At 40.9% G+C, this 20,102-nt stretch overlaps 1 protein-coding gene and 1 long non-coding RNA gene across 2 annotated transcripts in view; both read right to left on the reverse strand.

Moving 5' to 3' along the window:
- Positions 1 to 20,102, reverse strand: part of TENM3 (teneurin transmembrane protein 3) — a 682,045-nt gene that overhangs the window by 598,981 nt on the left and 62,962 nt on the right. The window lies entirely within an intron of this gene.
- On the reverse strand, positions 9,392 to 10,903 carry LOC139439005 (uncharacterized). The gene is made up of 3 exons (XR_011648773.1): positions 10,867 to 10,903; positions 10,212 to 10,268; positions 9,392 to 9,422 (listed from the first exon to the last, which is right to left on the reverse strand). It is a non-coding gene; the product is annotated as an uncharacterized lncRNA (long non-coding RNA).

Here is a 20,102-nt window from a genome sequence, read left to right on the forward strand (position 1 = left end):
GGCTCCAATGAAAGTCCTTGATGAGCTCCCAGGGGGCGTTGGCTGTCCAAAGTAGAGCTGGAAAATTCTGGATGCTGAAGTCACTTCCCCTTTCAGGACATTCAACTGAGTGGACAGAACGTCACTCACTGCTGATGGCACTCTCCCTGGTTGATGGTAGATGTCATCGGTCATCTATGCAGTCAACTCACTGATGACAAAGTCCACAGAAGTCCTTGTAGTACAATTACCCCCGTGCTTGCTTAAACTAACAACTGGGCACAATTACCTGGCCGAGTCGACACGTTAGCCTAAAAGCTACTCTGACCCAACTCCACCTCCCAAGATGGACAACCTGTGGACTAGTCAGAACTGCATCAAGTAGTCTAAAGAATCACACATTTTAGGTCAGTGGCTCCTGGTGAGTGGAAATATAATATTCAGGAGAATCACGGAAGCAGATGAAGGTTGGTCAATTGAAATTGGAAAAACATTTCTGGAATCTGCTGGGAAGAAAGAAGTATAACAATAGAAACAGGAAGCTATTTTCAGGGTCCTTGACCCTATAAAACAAGGCGTCTCTGGTAGCCGGCTCTCTTCCTCCAGCAGAGAACAGCCTGGGCTGGGCGCTGGGACCTTCGAGTAGCGACCCCCAGGTTTCATCTAGGAAGACACTGGAAATGTGCCTTTCCACTGCTGTGATTATTGGGCAAGTGAAGACAAAAGTGGGGAGGCAAAATTTGAGAAACAGGGTTTAATATAGCTATTGTTTTCATAACACGAAGTCAAAGAATACCAACTACAGGAAATAAAGCTCAAAAATATTCCCCCGTCTAATGGGAATGTGCAGGAGGCAGGGCGGGTGCAGACGGGAAGGGCAAAGCCGTGAGAGGGAGCAGCCCGGCATGGATGGCCCTGTCCCAGAACACCAGCTCACTCAGCAGTGACTGCTTTATTTGCTGCTCTACCACAAGCGCCTAGAAAAGAGCTTGACGCACAGTGGGTATTCCAGTAAACACGTGCCAAATCCAGAGGCTAGCCAGGGTTTACAAGGAAGCCGTAGGAAGGGTGGGAGAAATGTCAGCTCGCCGTCCTCGGTTCACCTGCTGCACAGCCAGAGGTGGACTGAGATTCAGGGCGAGCGAGGCCTCTCCTGGTGGACTTGCTAGAATGCTCTGCTGGGCAGGCTCGGGCCTGGGCGCGAAGAGTTTGGCAGAAGACGTGGCAGGGCCACGGCGGGCTCCGTGGGGCTGCCCGCATAGAGCGGAAGCATGGCCCTGAGCGGTAGTTATTTAAAGACCAGGTACACTGCGTTCCCGGTTTCCGGGAAGAATTTTTTTTTGGTAGCTCTAAGCAAGCAGGGGACATGAAATTTCTCTGTCTGCTTATATCTAATTAACGTTCAGTGAGTCTCTGGCTATTTAAAATAAGGAAATAATGCATATTTATTCACACATGCTTTGAGATCTGTGGATAAAAATGCTATATTACTACCAACCACAATGAATGCACATACTTTAAATATAATTATCAATTACCAGCTACCACCTGTTGAGATAACTAACTACAGTTCCTTCAAAAACCATCCTTCCAAATTTTAGAGTTGGAAACACTCTTCAGTGTTATACATACAATATTCGACCAATTCATTAAGGAAATTCTTTGTTACTCTTATTTTGCCTTAGGTATCAGCAAGAGAAATGGAAATTAAGCTTTATGAATTACTATGATGCCTGAGGACCTATAGTTAGGATCTGATCTTCTTACAAAGTCATTTTTTCAACTCTTAAGATGCCCTTAATGGTGTATACCTCTATAGTCATATAGATAGAGATATAGATATATCCATATATATACATTGCCTAAGGTCATATTGGTGCATTTTAAAAACCAAACTTTGCCCTGCTGGCAAATCAAATATTAAATAGTAAGATACATACGAAGTAAGAATGCATTTTTATAAATACAAAGCCCTTTGTGCAAATCAGTTCATAAACCATGCATAAATAGAAGGTATTATGTTACTCTTTTCACCACTCGGGACCACAGATTGCAGCTAAAACCATAAGACTCTGCTTATAGTTGGGCAATTATTACAGGTTTTTTATTCTTCAAAAGCAATTAACATTTTATAGCATAAGCAAAGTTATTACAAACAACCTCTAAAATGTGAAGAATGATTTTCCTAAAACTCCTCCCAAATACCTCTCAACATAAGGCACTACATTTGTTTACTGAAAAGGCAAAAAAAAGTAAGTAGATTAGAGCTGAAATGAAAATGCTGCTGGTATAAATTCAGGGAAACCCACGTGAAACTCCATCAGGATGGTCTATCGAGCATATTTCCAAGCGCCCATCATTCCAACATGTTTGCAGCTTGAAAGTGACCTTGTTTTATGTGCCATGAGCACGGGACTCCACAAAACCTTAGATTTCTAAATGACAAAGGAATACATTTCAGTGTCTTCATGCAAAAGTCTACACAAGGCTTGATAGTCCATCCCATAACATACCTGTGAGGATAAAAACACATTCTCCCTGCACCTTAATGAATTTTCTTGACTCTACTGTTCTCAAAAAATAAAGAGAAACCTGATAACTTGATAATTTATGTATGTAAGACACCAATTAGCAGTGACAACGCTGGAACGGTTTCTCACGCTCATCTCTGAACTGGGAAGAGCGATCATGGAGCTCGAGGAGGCACCAGGAGAGAACTCAGCAGGGTGGGATGTGAAGGGAAATATCTTCAGATAAAAGACTGGCCAATTTCCATCATGCAACCTTTGAGCTGCAGATTTTACGGCTGGCATGGGTCTTAAATAGCATCAAGTCCATCTTCATTTTATTCATAAGACATCTTAAATGCAGTGCTGAAAGGTGAAGAGTTTTTCTCCAAGTCTGCAGGTACTGTCCTTCTACTCTATCTACTCTCATGGAATACTGAGATCTTCACCTTACCCTTAATATGCTTTCATTTAAAGGAAATTTCAAAAGCCCTGAATCTCAGGGCTACAGTAGTAAGAAAAAGGGGATTAAAAATTGCTGACAGGGAATTTTCTATTGGTACAGAAGAATAAAATACATGACCTGAAGCTGTAAAAAAGAAAAAAAAAGGACTATTTTGAAAAGACAACAAGATTTAAAAAATACACAAATAGCAAAGAAAGAATCAGACTGTACCTAGACTTCTCAGCAACTAGTTACATGGAAGCCACGGCTTCTCACTCAAAGCCACGTATTGAGAGGAGAAACCATGAAATCACTGACATCTAAAATTCAGGAGAGATGGCGGGACACTATGTGGCCAATCGTGGTCATCTAGCCATCCCAGTGAGAGTGGACACTGGCCAATAACCAAGGTGGTCACTGTGATCAGGAAAGGGCCTGAGGCCTTGAAAGCCCAAGTATTTTGGAACATGGTGTCCTAGAGATCCTATGGCTGAGTGACTATGAGTGGACCTTCATGACATAGGAGCAATACAAACCTGTACTTAAAGAGCATCTCTGAGATACCAGTGGGGAACCCAGACAAAAAGGACCATGTTGTCCACTCTTTGAGGTAGCATGGGAGAAGCTGACCTCACCAAATGCAAAGGGTGAACTTTTTTTTAAAAAGTCATTATGCCCTAATTCTTTGGAAAGAAATGTCTATGTCTTGAGTCATCTTACACAATATGTGAATTTACAAATTCAAAGAGATCAAAATAGATGGAAGATAAAAGCCTAACAGCAGCAGCAGCGATGGCAGAGAAGATAAATTAGGACAGAAATTGTTAAACTGTCACTAAATAATTGCAAGAAGATCCCAGGAAGTCTTGCAGTTTTAATACTTTTTGGAGAGAAGGATTATGACCAAAGACCATACCCAGTCATCCTAGAGAAATCCAGCATCCGAGCCAGGCAGACTTTGCTCAATAAGAAAACACCAGAGACTCAGGCTCTCCATCCTTTTGTCACCAAGCAGGGATTGATGATTTTCAATATTCACAGATGCAGTTTATATAGTGCAGGTACTTGTATATATAAATATATCTAAATTAGCTCATAGCTTGATTATAGTTTACTTTAGTGTTATTTTAGTTATTCCCAATTAATATCATCATTCATCATGAATCAGGCTTTAAAAAGCCCTATTTGGGCATTTTTGAAATAGAAACTCTTTAAATTCTATTAGTCATCTAAACTGAGGCAATCAAGAAAAAATAGATCCCTTGTATTTGGACTCATGTCTCCTCCCAGGGCTGGCTCTACATGCATTCCTTGTCTCCTCAGCAAAGTCTCCTAGGAATCCAGTCTTAATTTATTTTATTTTTTCTTTAATGGGTTGCCACAGTCTCTACTTTTCCAAATCCATTCTCTTCAAGACTGGCTATGAAGTAGGACATACTCCCCCAATTTCCCTGTCTTTGCTGACTGAACATATGCACACAGGCCCTTTTCATTTAAAGATTGTACTCTACAATAATGAAAGAGATTGACCGGCAAAACCTACAAGTAAGAGGAAGTTGTAACGGTTCCAGCTAGATTATGGAATGCTCAGAGTAATTGCGCTTGGTCTATATTTCCTGGTGGTTCCTCTCTGAGGTGACATTTCAAGGCCTTTGTTCAACGGTACTTGTCGCTGAGCTGAGCTGCTTGGTCTGTGGTCATGGATTTAAAGTCGCCACTGCTGCTAGACTGGATCATCTTCTGAGTCCTACAAGACCCTGTGTTCTCATCTTCACCCTAGGCATGGCCCATGCTGTGGTCGGACTCCCTGGATGTCTTGGGTAAGGCGGCCATTCTCTTTCTTGACCTCTTAAGCTTTTCCCCTTGAGCAGCAATTCATTGAACTTTGGAGATAACCTTGAACTTCCGTGGTTGATCCTTGGAAATCCCAAGATTATCCCTGGCCTTTCTTTGTGGAAGGAAGAATTTTTTTCCTTTAAGGATCCAAAGATTCTTCCCTTTGCCTTAGATTATTTTGCATTGACCTACAGCCATCTGCTCCCAGGATTCATATACTTTGTTGTGATTCCAGTCCCTGGAGGACTTGATCACTCCATATGCCACAGGCCCAGCTGCCTATGAACCACGTAATTCATCCTTGAAAAGTTCAGGTACTAAGCGTCAGTGAACGTTCTCGCTCTCAGGGAAGCACAGCTATTCTGCTTGTGGTCCTTTGCGAAGATCTTGATTAGTCCCTTCCGAAGGCAAAGCTCTAAGGCCCCCTGCCACCAGCTAACATCCCAGCACCCAGAGACAAGGCGCCATCAGATATCTTCACTCCACTGATTTTTGTTCCATATTTAGAAGCCTCATCTCCATGATGAGTCTCACTGTGATACTTTTACAAGGGTCACTGCAAAGTTTAAATGCCGGATATATCCTGATACCAAAAACAATAATAATTGCTGCCATGTACTGAATATGCAAAACCTTTTAAACCAGGCATTGAACTATGTGATTCTTAGAGTTTGTTTCATAACCTATAAGATGGTATTTTCCACCCCGTTTTCAGGGAAGAAACTCAGGACAGTGATGTAAATTGGCTTGTCCAAGCTCTCAAAGCTAGTTAGGCTGTCTAACTCCAGCCTAACTGGTTCACTACCTTTCTGCCCATCATATCTTGGGTTATATTAAGGATTGTTCACCTACCTCTAATAACCTCTTCCCCAGCTCCGCCTGAGGCCAGGAAGTAGTTTGTCTAAATGTCCAATTTAGTAATATAAAAATTTTTAAATAAATATAAAAATTAAAAATAAGTAAAAACTGACATACTTTTCGCTTTTTAAAGTAGAGGATTATTTCACTAGAAGAGACTACCTTTGATAGAGACTTCTAGGCTACAAGGTACATAAACAACTGCTTCAGAGCTCTTGCCAGAAAAAGAATTTTCTCCCATTTGGAAATCCCAGCCAGAAAAAGGGGCTTTGGATATTCTCCCTGGGAAAACTAGCAAGTCAGGACCTCCTTCGCCATGCATCTTCTAGTATTGATGTGTTTATTCATATTTAGAAGAATATTCAGCAAGGAAAAAACTGATACGGTGCTTAGAGGATCTGATAAGCCTTGCAGAAATAAAAACTGTGAGAAGTAGGTTCTCTTATTTCAATTACAATATTAAAGAAATTTATCCAAAGATACTTAAAATCTTTTAGAGGGAAGCAGACTTGGCCCAATGGTTAGGGCGTCCGTCTACCACATGGGAGGTCTGCGGTTCAAACCCTGGGCCTCCTTGACCCGTGTGGAGCTGGCCCATGTGCAGTGCTGATGCGCGCAAGGAGTGCCATGCCACGCAGGGGTGTCCCCCGCGTAAGGGAGCCCACGTGCAAGGAGTGTGCCCCCTAAGGAGAGCCACCCAGCGCGAAAGAAAGTGCAGCCTGCCCAGGAATGGCACCGCACACATGGAGAGCTGATGCAGCAAGATGATGCAACAAAGAAAGACACAGATTCCGGGAAACGGACTTTGGCCCAGTGGTTAGGGCGTCCGTCTACCATATGGGAGGTCCGCGGTTCAAACCCCGAGCCTCCTTGACCCGTGTGGAGCTGGCCATGCGCAGCGCTGATGCGCGCAAGGAGTGCCGTGCCACGCAAGGGTGTCCCCCACGTGGGGGAGCCCCACGCAAGGAGTGCGCCCGTGAGGAAAGCCGCCCAGCGTGAAAAGAAAGAGCAGCCTGCCCAGGAATGGCGCCGCCCACACTTCCCGTGCCGCTGACGACAACAGAAGCGGACAAAGAAACAAGACGCAGCAAATAGACACCAAGAACAGACAACCAGGGCAGGGGGGGAAATTAAATAAATAAATAAATCTTTTAAAAAAAAAGAAAGACACAGATTCCGGGTGCTGCTGATAAGGATAGAAGCAGTCACAGGACACACAGTGAATGGACACAGAGAACAGACAATTGGGGCCGGGGTGGGAGAGAGAAATAAATCTTTAAAAATAAATCTTTTAGAAAGCAGCTTGATATATGAGTTGATAATATCCATTATGGAGTACATAAAATAAGTCAAGCTATGATTGTTTTTCAGAAATCCTCCCAAGGTTTGGATTCTTAGAGAGTATAATCTTGGAAGGACACTTTAACCATCTTTCTCCTATTGCCTCCCATCAAATAAAGTCACAACAGATCACTGTAATTGGACTGAAACGATCTGCTGGACACTCTACTGCTTATATTAACACAGGGAGGGCAATCCCTTAGCGGCCAAGTGGTGTATGGAAGCACGAATAATTTCCCACTCGATGCAATTTCTTGAGGCACCTATCTAGCTCCATCTGTGGTGGTTTCTACGCGTCCACTCACATACACACACCCACATGCTCAGCATTACAGGAATACCTAATGCAAAGGGCAACTACGAAGATTCATTCAAGCCACATAAGCTCTCTCGGCCTCAGTTTTCTCATTTACATAAGGGAAATAATACTTGTCTTCTTCAAACACTTTTTTGTTTTTTGGAACAAATGAGGTCAGGCATGTTAAAGCATGTTGTAAATGATAAGATGGTATGTACATTTATTATTGTTGCTGTTGCTATGCAACTGATTTCACTGTTGTTTTCTGGGCAGGAGAGGCCTGAGTTGCTCTCATCACCTTGGGCAAATGGTAGCCCATGAGAAAATGGAAAATGCCATTAAAAATGCAAAGTATTTTTTAGTATCTATAACATGTTGTATTAGTCAGCCAAAGGGGTGCTGATGTAAAATACCAGAAATTGGTTTTTATAAAGGGTATTTCTTTGGGGTAGGAGCTTACAGATAACAGGCCATAAAGCATAAGTTACTTCCCTCACCAAAGCCTATCTGGAGCAAGACGGCTGCCGATGATTGCGAGGGTTCAGGCTTCCTGGGTTCCTACATTCCTGGGGCTTGCTTTTCTCTGAGTTCAAGGCTCCTTTTTTTCTGGGGCTGGCTTCTCATTCCTCTGCATGCTGACTTCCCAGGGCTCCAGCTTAAGTCTTCAGCATCAAACTTCAACATCAAAACTCCAATATCAGAAACCCTCAACTCTGTCCTTGCCATGCCTTTTACCAAAACCCTAATCATAACTCAATCATGCCCAGGTACAGATCAGATTACAAACCTAATCCAATATCTATTTTTGGAATTCATAACTGTATCAAACTGCCACACATGTTTTATATTCCACATACATCTCCTTTCTTACGCTTTTCTTGCCATGCCCAAATTAATTTCGAGGAGAAAATATGTGATTCACTGCAACAGAATAAGTAGGAATGGAACCATATATTGGCAGGAAAAGAGATAGTAGCAGGGATTAGCTTGTTTTTACCAAAACAACGAAAGCATTACACTCCTTCCGTCTCCTATTCTCCTGCCTTGCTCTCAGAGTTCTTTCCTTTTCCATTTTCCTTCGTTCTCTCTTGCTCTCTCTCTCCGACCACTCAGTCGAACTCCCGGTTTCCATTTCTAGAGACCACGCTGTTTAGAATCAGCCATTGGGGTCCAGAAGATAAAATGATGCCTGATTGTTGCCCAAGGGCTGGTGTGGCCCAGCAGGCCTCTCAGGAGAGGCTGACGGTCACTAGGGCTGGAAGAGGAGCAGGTGCCTGACTCCTGACTTGCAGTAACCCTGAATTCATGCTGTCATTTCAGGACATTTCTCCTGAGCGGATGCAGAATTGTGAAAGGCTCTCTTCCCACCCCACCATGTATTAAAAGGTGTTAACCAAAAAGCAAGATAGCTAAAAGTCAGATTGAAAAATGGGGAAAATTTGGAGCGTAGGAGACGTTCTTAATAAATGTGAACTATATATTGGCCTCTGAAAATGAAAGCTTATCCTGGTGTTATGATTTCTTATTTTCTCTTTAGAAGGAAGAAAACCGCTTTGCCATGATGGAGAACTAACAAAATGCAACACAATTCTCTTTTATTTTGCTTGCCCAACATATACAGATACATTTCTCTCCATACTTCCAAATATACATTGCTGGGAAAAGGGAAAATAAGTCAACAAGCAAAATACACACAAAGCCACATGCACGCAAATATGCTCTGCAGGCTCACTGATCAGTTTCCTGGGTAGGAATTTTGTTGTTGGTTTGAAATGTGGAGAGAAAGGAGTTAAGGGAGGTTTGCTGATAGCCTATATGCAGATAATTTTCTACATCTCAATGAGCTTAAAGACCTCCATGCTTCACTGACTATCGTTAAAAACACACCGAATTAGTTATGACAACCTGTGGGTTAGTTTACACCACAGTCTAAAAATTGGGAAATTCAGTTTAGAAATTTGATCAATATTCATGCCATCTCAGATCACAATTCAACAGGCAAAAAATGCAGTAAAAAGCTCCCTAGGGCAATCCTGAAGAACAACGTCCATGTTGGTGGTTTAGCCTGTGTAAACCTCCTCCTTGCAATCCCGGATAGGGGCTGACGGAAGCCTGGAGCGTTAACAAGGGCGTCCAGGTGATCTGATTGAGGGGTTAACTGTGATAGAACAGAAACGATCAAATTAAAATGAATATGCCACGGCAAAAACTCAAGATGCTTTTTTTCACTCTCCAGAACTCTCCCCAAAAGCATAAAGAACTGTCAAAATAGAATCTTGCTTAAAATGCAAAAGGTATTTTCAAAGCTAGGATGACATTTGCATACAATATGTGCTGAAGACTGATGATATGCTGAAAATGTCTTACTTGTAGACTGAGTCTACATGACATCAAATGCCAGGATTAAAAAAAAAAAAGATGTGAAAATTAAGATTAAAAATATTTCTTGATTTTTTCTGATTAATTTAAAGTTTCAAAAATGAGCAAATATCCAAATTTTAGACTAATCTATAGAATCATGACCTCTGAAGATGACTGGCGTATGTATTTAAAGGGAGCTGAATGTGTATTAGGTAATTTAGCAAGACTATACTTAAAAGATAGCAATTAATACAGATTTCAAATGTTGGACTGCCGGCATTATCATGATTTTAGCTCTGGTATTTTTATTCTAGAATATTCTCCCCTGTGACCTACCACCAGATTTTGGGTTGTGGCCACCTCATATCAATTCCAAGATCACGGCTTCATTTTAGGACAGCAGTACATGGCTTAGGTCACTTTCTCTAAGGTTCAATTCCAATAAAGATCCTGGTCTTTAAAAACAAATGTCATGGCAAATCCTTTAAAAGATCAAATATTCTAATATTATTCACCTGATTCTCTTTGCTAAAAGTGACTAACTTTTAAGGGGGGGGGGTGCTTAAAGAGAAAATTGCTTGCTTACCACAAGAAACAAAAGCACTGTGGCCTTTTTCCTTTTCTTTCTTTTTTTTCTCCTATTCTGATAAAATCAGAGCAAATGAAATTAAGACCTGTTTAAAAATGTTAACATTTTTTCTGAAGCAGAATAACTGGATTTGAGCTGAGGTACTTAAGCACACAGAACAATCACGCCTTTCATCGAGAACTCGAAGTAACTGGACAGACGTAAATCTTCATTATTTTTCATTAAGTGAAGGGCTAAAACAAAACTGCTAACAGACACAGAGAGGCTTCCTCTGAAGCACTGTCGTTCTGAGAGTTGTGGAACATGAAATCCACGGACACGCTTATTCTCATCAGCACAGACATTCTCTTACATTAGGGTTCAAATTAATTCTGTGTAACGCTTATAACATATAATACTCTCGCATGAATAAAAAGAAAAAAATATTCTTCATACGATGAGTCCTCATACCGCTCTAAATTTCTGTTTTACATCACACACTATTCACTACCAGACTAAAAGAAAACTAAAAAGGCGAAAAACTATGGTCTTGGTAAACATAAAATGTACCCTTTCCCATCTGCTAGCTGCTAGGTGATACTAAAATATCATGTAATGTAATCGTAAAACTACCAGCTTTACTTAATCTTTTGACTTAAGTGAGTATCTCTACCTGTCAAGTGATCTCTCACTAGCTCGTAGCATGAACCTTCTCCGGTGCAGTTTCCTATCAATCTAAAGTGACACTGGCTCCAGCCCAGCCTGCCCCATTCGGGCACAGCTCAGAATGAAAGCACTGTGCGTGATCCCACGAGGAGCGTAGGAACGAGAGAAGGGGCAGGAGCGGAGCCAGCTGTCGGGCCCTGAACAGTGCAACCCCCGTGAGCCGAGACCAGCCTCTGCTCTTCTTTCCCAAGCAGACATTTTACAAGTCCCCAAAATGGAAGCCGCTCCCAAGGGCTAAAGGACATGCAGCTTCAGTGCCTGTTCTCATTTCATATGGCCGAATCTTAAGTTGAGCTGTGCAAAACACTTTTCAGGAAATAGGAAAACCCAACACAGGCAAACATAATAAGCATTCAGTTTGAAGTATAAAAAATCTTGAAAAAGGATCTAAAAAGAATTTTCCTCTATGAAAGTTTTCCACTTTCCTCTGCAAATAAAATTTTTTTTAAAAAAACAGGTTTTAATTTTTTTAGGAGAGCAGGCAGACTCCACCATTAGACTGACTGTAGCTTAGTTGATAAATGTCAATTTGCATGAGTTTGCAAGGGAAACTAAAACAATTATTTTAAACTGTCATTTGGATCCTCTAAAAATGGCTTTTAAAGAGGCACAATTGCATGTTTTGTTGTTGTTTTTTACTGGATTTTTCTTAACTGCCACCATTAAAATTGAAGCTTTCAAATCTTTACTCTTATTTTATGGGTTTGAACAAATATATTTATTGACAGTATTCAAACTAAGATAAATGAATTGTTTTCCTTCATTTTAATTACTTAGTTCCCTCTCAAAATATATATTAGTCTATAAAGACAATACCACATATTAAATGTGTGAGGACAAAATTAATTAATATAATTTTTAATCACCTTTTTATTCATCTATTGTTACACTAATCAAAGGCATTTGTACCATAACATTCAACATCAGCATGTCTTTAAATTAAATTTTAGTATTATTCAAAATTACATTTTACACCTTTCCCAGAATTTCAATACCTGTTAACCTAACATGGTTCAACATTGTCCAAACTGTCATTTTTGGCAAACATTGAGAAATCTGAGTTTTCCCACAACGTCATAAAACCATCTCCGCCATCCTTACCAACCTTTTGGCAGGCAGTTATCCACTGTACTCAGAACACGCTACATCAAAACAAAAATCATACTAAGTCCACACTCTACTGTGTATTATTTAATAAATGTATCACGCCCACACCAGCATATCCTCACAATAATGTTTTTTTTAAATTTTTAATTCAAGCTCATGGACCCCCTGAAATCTTTCCATGGACCCTTGGGGGTCCACAGACCCCTAGTTAAGAACTCCTGATTTAAAGTATGTCAACATTGTCTTGACACAGTGGCAGCAAGCAATAGAACTCTTAGTTCAACATTTACCGTCCACCAACTACCTGCCAGGCACAACACAGAAGTGAGGGATCCAATGGCATGCTCTAATCTCATGTATCTGATAGTAAATAACGTCCAAACTACAATAACATTCCCATCAATGTATTCTCCTTATTTCAAAGGGTCTATGGCTGGCATCAGCAACACATTTTCAGACTGAATGAAGTAAGACTGGTAATGGAGGTAGAGTAGCCCAACTGATGGGTAAATAATGCACCAGATTGTAGCTGATGCCAGTAAGATTTATGCTTTCCAGGAATGGCCACAGGGAAAAGGACAGCACATCAGACCATTAACTTACTGCCCTAAAGAACTTCAAGAATTGGGGGGCAAGCTCCCGGGGCAAGTGAACCAGGGCTCCTGTGGAACCCTGCCTTGAAGGCAGCTCGCATTCACCTGGCAACTTCTGGGTATCTTTTACAAATGTGCAGTAATCTGAACCCCCACACCGAGAAATCACCAGGAGCTCTGGCATGGGGAATATGTGTCCTTTCCTAGCTGGAAGTCACACAGGGTGAGGCCTGCGTCTGGCGGTCATTTCTCTTTGGTAAACACAGGTCAGACGTTCCATATACAGCAGAATTCCCTTTGGTCTGTAATGATTACAAGTCGATTGTTCCCTGGCCTTTGGAGAAATCAACAGGAGAAAAGAAAATAAAAGAAAGCATTTTCAGCTCAGAAAAAAGAAATAGTCCACAGCACTCTGAGACCATTCTATGGGGCGAGGGGGAAGAGGGCGTCCCTTGTCCAGCCCTGGCTTTCCTTCCTTCCCTCACAATTAGGTATTAATTTCCAATTAATGTTTGCTCCCTTCCAAAGGGGGGTTAATCAGGGGATTCCTGGAGACCTTTGAGCCTTAACCTTAGAATTATATCTAGAGATCAGGGGATACTGGGGCCTGACTGCAGGTGAGCAGAGAAAAGCGAAATCGTGTTCTTCGCAACCAAAGGTGCTTCTATTGTCCCATGCAGGTATAAGTAAAAAGACCAAAGCGTGAACAGCATTTTGCCCAGGAATCTGAGGCAAAGTCTGTTGCCACGCTTGTGCCTTAGGTCTACAGAATCTATGATTTCTATGTTCCATTCTCTACCCTACAGTGTACAAGTAATTGGATTCAAATTTGGCCTCCCTGAGTGCTTCCATTCAAACCATTTGTACTGACTCAAGGAAGCAGGAGTTAGCTTCCGTTTTTTTCTTCTTTTGTTAATCCTGTAGCAAACAACAATCCGGGGCAGACTCAGCAGAATGCCTCTATCTGACCTCAACCGCACCTTTATAAAAAGGAGTAAAGTGCTAATTTCATCCGTGAAGATAGAGCTCGCCACAATTCAGCTGTAACTGCCTCATTTTGGAGGCATCATACTTTCTTTTCTTCATTAATGAAGACTGAGCCAGTCCCTTGCACAACACTTTTCCTTTAATCACATGTGTTCGAAGGAGTCAACTAGACCAACTGCCTGTCCTTGCCCACTATTAAAGCACTTGAAAATGCCATTTACAACCTTGTTGTCCTAGGGCCAGCGGCGGGCTCTTTGCACTTCATTTGCACTCTAGTTCAGAGCCATTTCTTCAAGTTTCTGATGTGTTCTTTTACTACAGAGTTTCATGCCTGTAATCACCATAAATGATTATGGTCTTGCAGACACCTTCCTTATCTCTAACTAATATTTCATTTGTGTACCCTTGATTTAGTTAAATGACCCTATAATAGAAAATTATAAATTAGGAAAATCTACAATGCATTTTTATGTACTGATAACATCCACTCTAAGTCTATAGACTGGATTTAAAGCGTAAGAAATGCCACCCTTTAATCATAAACATCATTTTGTCAACAATATAATCACTGTCAAGATTTAAAAGCTTTTATTTACATCCTTTCTTCTAAATCGTATAAATTTATAAATAGGGAGAAAGTTAGAATTACCCAGGCTTCATAAAGGGTGTTTAAAATAATAAACATAAATATAATTCAAGCTGCTGAAATGAAGGTTAATTATAGACACACACAAATATAGCACTAAATACATGTGTCTGATCAAGAATGGAAGATAATCAGCCTTCATATCCTAGGCTATGGTAGCCATTCAACTTTTCCAAATTTTCAAAAGAGCTTGCTAAACTACACATCAGATATCAGGCCAACAAAATCTCTCAACTATGTTAGTTAAATTTATTTTACTTTCTTTAAGATTACAAAGTAAGTACATATTTAAGAAATACCAGAGGCAGAGAAAACTAAAATTGTATTTCCTATTTCCAACAAGTGATCTATTATGGCTCCCTATTACATCCAAATTAAATGTAGACATAAACCTTAGCAACCTCAACTGCACACGTTTCTTTCTCTCATTAAAGAGAGCTGCATCTCTCATCTCTAGATGATAACCAAATATACAAACTAATTTTTAGGTTCTTTTAGCATGGGCATTGTTTGTTGCTTAGAATTTTGGGCATGGAAACAGAACTTAAGAAGCCGTGTTTCCATTACTGAGATGACATTAAAAATGCCTTCTTAAGGATTATCCTGTACTGGTTTAGTAGCTCTTCCTAATGAGACAGTCACAAGCAGCTCTCAAAAGGCAATAAATCATCATTGTATTGAATTGAATCAAGATAATAACTGAGCACATTCATAACAACCATGTTTATTATGAATTATGGAAAGGGCATCTTAATTTCTTTATACCTTTTGGATATAATAACTTTATTTTGAGGATACAAATAATTGTAACCAAATCTTTAGCAGGCTAATTACGAACAGGGATGACTAAATGCCTAAGCAATGTATAAGTGTGTGGGATGGTAATTCACATAATTTCTTTTAAGTATTGCTTTTTCTCCCATGTTTTATCACTTACATATAACATTTGAACTGACTCATAAGTTGTGTGATATTCTGAAATATGGTGCAACCATAACACTGAATGCACTCTGCTTTATTCAATTACTTACTAAGTTCTTAGAAGTTCTTTACAAGCTTAACAGAATATCCATTTATAATAGCACTGCCAATTACAGGGAAGATCTGGTTTTTCTGAAGTAGGAAATAGTCATCCAACTAAACTTTCAGGCAAATGCTTTCAACTGCTAATCAATGTGTAAATTCTCTGGCGGAATGCTAGTGTGCTGCAAATCTGTAATATCAAGTGAAAACACAAGAAATAGTAGAATAGGCAGGATACTGACGTTCATGATTTGGTTTCAACATCACACTTAATTTCTTTTTCTCTCTGAGTAAAGAAAAAAATAAACTGCCTCCTCTTGTCTGTATTGCATTGCACTTCTTCAGCATTCTTAGTCACCCAAGACAATGAAAGAGAACATCTATTTGTGACTGGTGATCTTTTGCGCCACGAGTTCTATCTTTGGGAAGTTAAAATTGATTTTCTTCCACTTGTCACACTAAAATCTCTGTCCTTTCTGTTACGCTCTCAAAGAGTTCAGTGGTATCAGGATCAAAGGATTAGGAAGCCGTGGTTTTAAGGAGAGCAAGCAGCATGAGAAGACTTGGTGGAGGCAGCTCTGAGCATTTTATGTAAGCAATCTATTTCAGCTTCAGAGGAAGCACTGGCTAAGTGGGTGAATAACATGTAAAGTGCTCACTTGACATAAGGCTTTTTTTTTTTTAAGTAGTTGAGATAAAGAGTGCCTCCAATGACTGACCTTTTATTATTAGTCAGAGTCCCAAACACCAGACAGGCTTCTGCAGAGAAGGCCACCCGGCATCCAGAGACTCCAGGCGCGTTCTTAGCAGTTGGCGCAATATTTGCAGCTGCAGCACTCTCCTTCAAGTTGTTTGTTCCTCTCTCCGCCTCCCGCTACGGGTATCTGATTTATCTCTCTGGAAACAGTGCGGAAGCCATGCATGGGCAAGGCAGGACTTCACCTGCGAAGAGGCCTTACTGCACACTCCCTCATTATCAGTCTTGGTTTAGTTTAAAAAATGTACAAAGCTCTTACAAATTAGATGAAAGCAAGAACCTCTTCACATTTCATTCTCCCTGCCCGTGTCTTAAGGTAGCCTAACAATGAGAAAAAAATTAATTCCATTTTTTCACAGAAATTTAAAGATATGGATGAGGTTTGGCTAATGGTACATTTCACCCAGTTAATAAATATATTTTAGAGCTGTCATTCGCTGCATTTCATAGGTGCTAGGTACAATGCTACGTTCCTTACTTTTAATAATAATTCATTTAGTCCTAGCAATGAACCTTTCACTAAGTGTTCTATCTCCAATTTACAGATAAATAAACTGATGCTCTGCAAGATTAAGTAATGTATGCAAAGGCACATAGTAAATGGATTATCAATTTTTAAAGAACTGTAAAAAAAAATAACCAAATTTATTTAAAGTAAAAGGTTTTTCTTTGGTAAATCAGAAAGCAGGGAAGTGGACGTGGCTCAAGCAGTTGGGCTCCCGTCTACCATACAGGAGGTCCAGGGTTTGATGCCCAGGGCCTCCTGGTGAAGGCAAGCTGGCCCGTGTGGCAAGCTGGCCCACATGGAGTGCTGGCCTGAGCAGCGCAGGAGTGCTACACTGCACAGGAGAGCTGGCCCACACGGAGAGCTGGCACAGCAAGAAGATGCAACAAAAAGAGACACAGAGGAGAGACAATAAGAGACGCAGTGGACCAGGGAGCTGAGGTGGTGCAAGAGAATGATCACCTCTCTTCCACTCTGAAAGGTCCCAGGATCGGTTCCCAGAGCCCCCTAATGAGAATACAAGCAGACACAGAAGAACACACAGCGAATGGACACAGAGAGCAGACGAAGGAGGGAGGGGGGAGAAATAAATAGATAAATCTTTTAAAAAATTTTCAGAAAAGCAGGTCAAGGGTATATATTGCTTCTGCACCATCATGATGAAATTCAACGATTCAGCTTTGCAAAAATTTTCATATATTTTCTGGAGACATAGCTTCTGATCTTTTATAAATTAGTAAGTTGAATTATTTAATAATGGTATTTTATAGGTAGCAGTAGGTTTTATTTCTGAACAAACTATCAAGTCTTAAGAGTTAACATCAGGGGTTAATTTTCATTTACATATCAGATTTCTTTTCAAATTCAGTTCCAGACTATAGCCTATTTTTAAGACATATTTTCTGTATATGCTTAAGTAATTTTCAAATAGAAAAGGAAACCATTGTATAATTGTAAGACATACGGTAGTGATTAATATTTAATTATGGCATAATTAATCATAGAAGCTCATCTGAATTTAATTTATTAGCACTCTCCCCCAAATGAGCTTAGATTTCTACCAGAAAAAAATAGAAAGACGAAAGTATTAAAAAAATGCATGTATTTATTCTTCTGGTAAATAAGAGTCGCCTCTTTCATTTATGTATTCAAAGAATATCAAGACTATTATCGTTACTCTTCAAAAGAATCCTGATTCTTGTCCTTATTCCAGAGTGAGCAACTGCCATCAAGAGGAGTAAAGCTGTTGTGCCTTTTCCCTGTTTGGGGGCATCTCCTCTGGAACGAGGATTACAAATCCAGGAGAGAGAACAATGGACAGTAACAATGGCAGAGCCTTGGTTAACTATGGTTGGTCCTGTCCAAGGACCTCTTTTTTTAGAGATCACCTATAGAAGAAGGGGATGGCTTACGGACAAAAAGGGAGTGACGGCACTCCTGAGGTCCTGTACATTTAAACAAATGAATGATTACAATCAGGTAAGATATCCTAAGAAAAAACAGTCTTTCTCTACCAGGGAAGGTCATCCTCTTGGCTAGAAACCTCTCTCTATGAAGAGAGGGATTTTAGACTATGGGAAAAGCATGAACAAAATCAGATGTGGGAAAAACATGGGGTGTAAGGATTGAGTAGGGAGGAAGGAAAGATGAAAAGGGTGTAATGTGGACATTAGTGGGAAAGAAGTTTAGAAACATTTAGATTTAAGAGCTTAATGAACAAAAAGTTTTGAGAAACTTAGCATGACATTGAGACATAAAATTGGCGAGGGAGGGAATAGAGGCAGCAAGACTACTTAAAAATTGTACACAGGGAAGTGGACTTGGCCCAGTGGTTAGGGCGTCCGCCTACCACATGGGAGGTCCGCAGTTCAAACCCCGGGCCTCCTTGACCCGTGTGCAGCTGGCCCATATGCAGTGCTGATGCGCGCAAGGAGTGCCCTGCCACACAGGGGTGTCCCCCTTGTAGGGGAGCCCTACGCGCAAGGAGTATGCCCCATAAGGAGAGCCACCCAGCGTGAAAGAAAGTGCAGCCTGTCCAGGAATGGCGCCGCACACACGGAGAGCTGACACAACAAGATGATGCAACAAAAAGAAACATAGATTCCCATGCGCTGATAAGGAGAGAAGCGGTCACAGAAGAACACACAGCGAATGGACACAGAGAGCAGACAACTGGGGCAGGGGGGCGGGGGGGAAGGGGAGAGAAATAAATAAAAAATAAAAAATCTTTTTAAAAAATTGTACACATATGCACGACACCATAGAAATTAGAGGACTCCCAATAAACATCATTATAAAATATCAAAAATACTTGAAGCACTGGGTTCTCAGACATGAAGTGAGAAAGGGGTGAAGAATAATTACAAGGTAACTGAACTTTGAGATGAGAATAACAGGGAAGCCACTGACTAAAATCAGTTAGGTAGGAAGGGAAGCCTGATTTGAAAGGGGGTTTATTTCATTTGGTTGTGCTAAATTAAAGATAACTGCTCGTAATCCCTGGGATGTTAATTCTTTGGTATATCAGACCATTGAACTTGAGACTTTCCTGACAGTGAGTGGTCAGAGCTGAAATTGTAGATGTAGCTATCCATCTAAAAGGTGATAACTGAGGGCCTGAAAGAGTTTACACCAACAAGGGGAAGGCTGGAAGAGAGAAGCAGACGCAGTACACGGAGTGTAGAGAGCACGCCCTGCTGGAGGGGTAGAAACGTGACGGCAGCAAAGGATTCCTGCGGGGGGGAGTGGGGGGGGTGGTGCGGGAAACGAGCACGGGGGAAACGCCTCACTCTGCCGGTCCATGGGCAGCCTGCCAGGGGAAAGTCACGGACCCAGACCTGAACCAGGTAAGTATGACCAACCTGGCTCCCGAGTGACTTCACTCGCCCCGGTCTCGACAGGGAAACAGAGACCAGGTCTTGGATTTTACATTCTTTTGATTAGTTAGCACACATTTTATACATATTACTATACCCAGGGGCTGATATGTTCATATGTTCTTTTTTAAAAAGAATTTTTTTAAAATACTTAGATTACATAAATGTTACATAAAAAATATAGGGGATTCCCACATGCCCCGCTCCCCACACTACCCGCACTTACCCACAGTAACAACATCCTTCATTACTGTGGTACTTTCACTGCACCTGATGAACACATTTTGGCTCACTGCCACTAAGTGTGGATTAGAGTTTACATTGTAGTTTACCCTCTCTCCCGCCTAATTCTGTAGGTTATGGCAAGATACATAATGGCCTGCCGTTAAAATGTCATTCAGGACAATTCCTAAGTCCCGAAAATGTACCCGTATTACATCTGTTTTTCCTTCTCCCAGCCCTCAGATTGGAAGAAACTATATCATATATTATTTTGAAGTCCATTTACCTCTCAGAGTCCTTAGACTCCTACCCGGAGGTAGGTCCTATTTTTCTACCACGACTCCCAAGCCCAGTCCAGGCACCCTTCAAATGGTAAAAGATGCATTTATAAAATAACTAACAGCCTGAAGAAATCATCCATAGGACCAAGTAACATTTCTTTCAGGGAACTTGCCATGAGAGGTATC

The sequence above is a fragment of the Dasypus novemcinctus genome, chromosome 1, assembly GCF_030445035.2.
Source record: "Dasypus novemcinctus isolate mDasNov1 chromosome 1, mDasNov1.1.hap2, whole genome shotgun sequence".
Lineage (NCBI taxonomy): Eukaryota > Metazoa > Chordata > Mammalia > Cingulata > Dasypodidae > Dasypus > Dasypus novemcinctus.